This window comes from Alligator sinensis, unplaced genomic scaffold, assembly GCF_000455745.1.
Source record: "Alligator sinensis unplaced genomic scaffold, ASM45574v1 scaffold651_1, whole genome shotgun sequence".
Taxonomy (NCBI): Eukaryota; Metazoa; Chordata; order Crocodylia; family Alligatoridae; genus Alligator; species Alligator sinensis.
The window spans coordinates 1,545,495-1,552,516 of NW_005842014.1; positions in this window are offsets into that span (position 1 = coordinate 1,545,495).

Consider the following 7,022-nt stretch of genomic DNA (forward strand, 5'->3'; position numbering starts at 1 on the left):
AACAGGCTGCCCAGGGTACTTATGGAATTGCCCTCGCTGGAAGAAGAGCCTAGACAGGCATCTACCTGGGATAGTTTCAGAATAGAGACTTCTGTATCTGGTCGGGGGTGCTGGAGTAGAGCAGGAGGGGCCAGCCTTTTTGCAAGGAAGCTACAAGTCAGCCCTGCACCCACCCTGAGGGCCACTCTGATCCCCTTCCCCTCCTCAATCTGCTGCTCTGCTTTCTGCTCCTAGCCCTGTGCTCCCTGCTTGATCTGCTCCTTTGCTTTCTGGTCTCTATTTTGTGATCCCTGCCTGCCCTCCTTCTCTGGTTTCTGCTTCCTGCCCTTTGCTCCTTGTCTGGTTCCCTGCTCTACTTTCTGCCCTAGCCACTGCTGTGCTGTCTGTCCCCTTCCCAATCTGCCGTGTGACCTACATAGAGGCTGCCAGTGCCGGTTGGGACTGTACGAGGTGGCCTTAGCCTTTGGGAAATATTTATTTGTTTTACTTGCAGCCGAACAGTGTCCCACCACAACTGATTGGGAAAGAGAACTCCATGCAGCATTGCTCTGCAGCACTGCGCATACTGCACGTGCAAAAAAGATCACTTTCAGTGTATGCGAGTGAAGGGATGGAAAGGCAGCATTCGCCATGGTGCACAGGGTGGCAAACACACATAATGCAGTTCACTGACAATGTTCACCTCTTTCTCCGTTTTCCTTCAGCACCAGTAGGGCTGAAAGGTGCAAATGCTCTAACTCACATAGGAGTGTGCACAGTGAGTGTGAGAAAAAACTTGGTCTATGGACTCGAGTTTATCTTCCCTTACTTTTCCCCTTCCCTTTCATTCGTGTCTGAGCTGATACTGCCTCTAGCTCCTGCCCTGTTTTTATCTTGCGTTCCTTCACCAGAGTGGCGAAATCACTTTGCCCAGTCTGCCGTGCATAGCTGATGCAAAGAGAGGAGGGTTGACTGAGACCCGTCTGTTGTAAGGCTTGAGTTGTGCTGCAACACACATTATTTTAAGCTACCCCTTGGCCAGCAATGAGATTGGGAGCACACGGTTTTGTTGAGCTGCTGTTCAGAAATGTCAGACCAGAGCCAGAGCACTGCCACTGTGGTATAAGAGACCATATTTGAAATGTGGATGGTAACTACCAGCCAAGAGATGCAAGAAAGATTTTTTAAATGAATCTTCAAGCAGCATCCTTACAAGCAGGCACCACAGCTATCCTGTACATTGGCAAACTGAAATGAAGCGGTTGGATCATGTCTTTCCAGATCGTACAAGAAATCAGCCATAGAGCTGAGACTCACATTCAGGACTTTCATCTTCTGGTCCCTTCTGCTAAGCACTACAACATGGGGTGCACTAGCTGCACCTTTGATGAAACGCAAGCTCTCAAACCACCAATTTCATTGCAAATGATAGTAAGAGTGTGTTATGCTTCTCAGGCTGTGCCATATTCTCAGCATCTCTCCCAGCCAGCAGCTTTTTATTTTATTTTTTGACACTGGCTCTTTAGCACAAACTGTAAATGCTCTTCTTGCTTCATGGTCCCTGGTTTGTGCACCGCCAATAATGGTGGCTATTAGACTAGCGGAAATAGAATAGCGGGGAGCATCTGTGCATCGTCTGATGCATTGCAACAGTGGAAGGAGCGCCCGGTTTTCTGTCTAGCAACTGCCAAGACCTACAGTAGAGGCCGGGTGGATATGCTTTTGGGTGACAACAGCAGAAACTTCTGTGTGGGTAGCTGAAAGCGGATGTGGGGTTGGGGACTTTCTTTCAGGATTTCAGAGTGGGCGTCTTCCCTGTGCATCAAAAACTTCTGTGATCGGCTTGTTTGGCTCGTGGTGCGCTACAGTGTCATATATACAAACTTGCTCTGGTCTCAGCCATGTTTGCACATAAGAATTATTGCAATTTGTCTCAATAGTATTTTGAGACACACGTGTTATGTTAAATTCCCTTTGTCTCCGGTTTATATTGAGCAAATTGGGTCTCTGCTTCTGAACTGTAATGGCCAACAGGCCTGGGATTAACCTCTTGCCAGGAAGCTCAGTGCCCTTCCCCCACTGGTTATTATTGCCCTTTTGATGGATTTTCACTTAGCGAACCTTGCTGTATGCTTCATTCCTGTCGGGGAGTTACCTGACACCATAGAAGAAGGGTTTGTCTCTGGAACGACGTGGCAGGGTTCCTTTTCCATGCAACCGGGTCCTGGATTACAAGAGATCTGCTCTGCAAATTAAAATGATACGACTATGTACACTCAATGAGGAAAAGTTTCTTTTACTTTTCTTCCCTGCAATTATTTCTCTCCTCTCCAAAACGCTTTTTTGAAACAGCACAATGGGAACATGGTCTATGGCCGGATTGGACATCAAGATTTTGGCGTTCCATTTTTGCTTCTGCTACTGATTTGCTATATGGCTTTGGCTACAACACTTAACTTCTCTGGGCCTTACCACCCATAAGAAGGGAAGAGCAACATTTATAACACCTACAATTCCTAGGTAATGAAAAACTTAAACGTTAAATGCCTTAAGACCCTCCCCCAGGGGGGGAATGATAGAGGGAGAGGTATATCACCATATTTACTTGCATATTGCATGCCTATGAGTAAGGCACACACCTTGTTTTGGGAAGGCAGGATGAAGGAACGAAAAATGTTTTTCCAGAGTTTTTCTCACCGTGTTTCTGGCTCACCCAGGACTGAATGCTCTGGCCACAAGGGGAAGGGGGTGTCATCAACATCACTCCCTTTCCCCTGCTATTCAGCCAAGAGCTACAGCCAATTTGGGTTAAACCTGTAGGGCTAAACCTGTTGCTGGTGGCCCTGCCATCAGGGGAGGATGAGAGTGATTCTGTGGGTGGAAATCCCCACCTCCTTCATGGGTCCAGAGCATCCAGCCCTGAGAGAGCTGCCGAGCACGGCCCCCTGCCACCACCCTTCCCCCCCGCTTTCATGCTGGTGTGGAAATCAGTCCCCACTTAAGACCTGTCCCCCCTACTCCAGTTTTGGATGGTTAATTTTCAGGGGCAAAGGTGCATGTGGCACGTGAATAAATACAGTAATACTATCAGACGATACAATGTCAAAGCAGATTGCTACCCATTCCCATGCCTTCCTTTTACTGCCCTACTCCTAATAGGCCTTACTCTTAATTGTTCCACGGACCAGCGTAGTTGTCAATAGAAATGTAGGAATAGTCACATCAGAGCAAATATAACTCCTGCTAGGCAGCTGGCCTCTTGCATTTCCTTGTACAGGATGCCTCCCTACAAGGAGAAACTTTCCATCATTTACCTAGCCAGCTGCACAGTGTTTTCCATGGGAGCCAGATATCTTTTTCCTGACCTCCACAGGCTATTATTTTATGTCCTGAGGCGGGATGTTTAATCACTCTTTTTATTTTAGCTTGCAGAGTTACAAATGCTATTAGTGGTCATGAAATCGGGTCTTATCTGATGCACAGAACAGAGCTCCAAGAGCTCAGAATTGTACCTCAAGTTTTAAACAAGGGTGCATTCATTTTTCTTGGGAAAACAAAAGAAAAGAAAAGACATTCTTTCTTTCCCCAAAAATAGCTTTCCCTTAATGCTGGCTAGGCACAGAGACCTCTCTGTGACCGTCTGTATCTTGACCTATTTGAATAAACCCAAAATAGAATTAAAAAAGAAGAATCTGTTGCAACCCACATTTTGGTACCAAAAGAAATGAGTGGCCAAGACTTCTTGAAGACCTCTATATGGACTTCATTTTGGCCATTGATTTTACAGGGAAAGCTGTCAGATATTTTAGGGATGAGTGACAGTATCAAAACTTCATAGATCATTTTACAGATGCATTTTAATGCACTACCAGAATAATTTATTTGAGAAAAGGGTATTGTACTCAGCTGTCCCCGAGCCACTGAAGAGGATGGTACCATTTAACCCTGACAATTCAGCCCATCTTCATTTGACTCTTTTCTTGACAAGTCTGAAATCTGCACAATATCTCTGTTTGACTAAAGGCAACTGCAGTGCCCTGGTCCATTAGCAGGACATATACTCAAGCATGTGAGTTCAGATTTTCCCAGAAGCCCAAGGGTCACCTCACTGAGGGGTGTATGAAATTGTACACCTGCCAAGGAAGTGAATTTTACCCTCTCTGAGCATTTGTGCAAGTAGGACATGACTGGCATGTTTGCAGAGGCAAAACACAGGCAACAAAATAATGGATCTTGTTTTGGATAATCCATCTTTGAATGCTAGTGTAAGCCTGCTGGGATTCTTGGGGATGTACTGACTGCTTCTAATTAGTTTTACTTTAGGAAAGGTTGGGAAGAACTTCATAGGCCCACTGCTTTGTACAAGTTATTGCTTTCTGAATAGTCTGCTGGGGCCATTGCATTGGCATAGTTCTGAAACCACGGGGGTGAATGCCACTGCTGCTTGCACTCCCCCCCACTTTTCCCTTACTCTGAATTTGAGGTGTGTAGCCACATGCACAAACACATCACCTTCTCCTGAATTTGCCCACGGCTGCTGAAGTTTGTTAGAGGAATGCTATGAGCTATACTTGTACATTTTCCCACCTGGGGTTCATTAACAGAGAACAGAGTCTGCCACAGAAGCATATAAAGCACTGTGCATAGTTTAGTAGGTTCGATGAAGATCTTGTTGCACGCTCAAGTGGTTTCCTCCTTAGGCAGCTCATCACATAGTTCACATCACAGTAGACTTGATGCAGCTCTTTCAATGTTAGTCTTTATTTTTCGGTTTATCATCATTGACTGCATGGGATGCCCACTCATCAGTGCTGTTAGCTGACACTTGCTAGCTGCCCAAGGCCTAGGGTCCAAGGCCATCCACTTTCCTGTATTCTGCTAATATGTGTGTACATGTGAAAAAGCACTCTCTCCTTCTGATACCACGCATATATCCTGTCTCATCTCTGTAGCTCACCAGGTTGAGCAATGTACATTTAAATCACCAAGTGTTGAAAAAATCAGTGTTTGAAATGTGCAGCATCAGGCAACACCTGACACATGGGGGTCAATGAGAAAGGCAAAATTCCATCTGGTGGAGACCAGCCATCCTGCACTCAGCGCAGCGTGAAAATGTTCAACAAAGGGAAGAATTTGAGACGTGTCTAAGTGACTTAGGAACCTGTATTCTACTTCCAAAAGTCTCACTGACTATTGAGCAGATAAAAGATTATTTGTAGTCTGTATCCAGATATAGCTGTAAAACCCGCTGCAGTGGATGCAGTTGTATTGAGATAAAGATACTTTATGAGCTTTTCCCATACAGAAATGATAATAAATTAGAGTTACACCAGTCCATGGCAGTAGAACTGTCACTGCACTATTGATAGACATGTCAGTTAGTATCGCGCTCCTAACCCCAAATGGGTAGGGAGCTTTTGTGGAAGAAGTGGGATTGAACTCCCCAGGCTACACCAACATTGAGTGTCAGCCTAACTTCTTGGGCAGAAGCTCTATAATACACTTGCTATGAGTTATCAGCGACTTGGACGAGGGAGTGAAGTCTACTCTGTCCAAGTTTGCAGATGACACAAAGCTATGGGGAGAAGTGGACACACCGGAGGGCAGGGAACAGCTGCAAGCAGACCTGGACAGGTTGGACAAGTGGGCAGAAAACAACAGAATGCAGTTCAACAAGGAGAAATGCAAAGTGCTGCACCTAGAGAGGAAAAATGTCCAGCACACCTACAGCCTAGGGAATGACCTGCTGGGTGGCACGGAAGTGGAAAGGGATCTTGGAGTCCTAGTGGACTCCAAGATGAACATGAGTCGGCAGTGTGACGAAGCCATCAGAAAAGCCAATGGCACTTTATCGTGCATCAGCAGATGCATGACGAATAGATCCAAGGAGGTGATACTTCCCCTCTATCGGGCGCTGGTCAGACCACAGTTGGAGTACTGCATGCAGTTCTGGGCGCTGCACTTCAAGAGGGATGCGGATAACCTGGAGAGAATCCAGAGAAGGGCCACTCGTATGGTTAAGGGCCTACAGACCAAGCCCTACGACAAGAGACTAGAGAACCTGGACCTTTTCAGCCTCTGCAAGAGAAGGTTGAGAGGCGACCTTGTGGCTGCCTATAAGTTCATCACGGGGGCACAGAAGGGAATTGGTGAGTATTTATTCACCAAGGCACCCCCGGGGGTTACAAGAAATAATGGCCACAAGCTAGCAGAGAGCAGATTTAGACTGGACATTAGGAAGAACTTCTTCACAGTTCGAGTGGCCAAGGTCTGGAACGGGCTCCCAAGGGAGGTGGTGCTCTCCCCTACCCTGGGGGGTCTTCAAGAGGAGGTTAGGTAGGCATCTAGCTGGGGTCATCTAGACCCAGCACACTTTCCTGCTTATGCAGGGGGTCGGACTCGATGAGGTCCCTTCCGACCCTAACATCTATGAAACCTTACAGTTCATTCATCCAACTCACACTTCCTTAGCTTGCTTGCAAGAATGTTGTGGGAGACCATATCAAAACCTTGCTAAAGTCAAGGTATATCGCATCTACTGGTCTCCCTGCATCCATGGGGCCAGTCAGCTCATCATAGAAGGCAATCAGGTTGGTGAAGCATGACTTGCCCTTGATGAATCCATGCTGATTGTTCCTAATCATCTTCTTTCCTTCCAAGTGCTTAGAAACAGATTCCTTGAGGACCTGCTCCACACTTTTTCCAGGGATTGAGGTGAGATTGACCAATCCGTAGTTCCCTGGATCCTCCTTTTTCTCTTTCTTAAAGATGGGCACTGTATTTTCCCTTTTCCAATCATCTGGGACCTCTCCCGATCACCATGAGTTTTTAAAGATGATAGCAACGCAATCACATCAGCAAACTCCCTCAGTACCAGCAGGTGCATCCCATCCAGCCCCATGGACTTGCACACATCCGGCTTTTCTCCATTGTTGGCTGCACACCTTCTTCCCAAACCATGCTGCCAGGTGCAGTGGTCTGTGAAGACTGTGGTAAAAAAGGCATTGAGTACTTCAGCCTTTTCTGCATCCTCTGTCACAAGG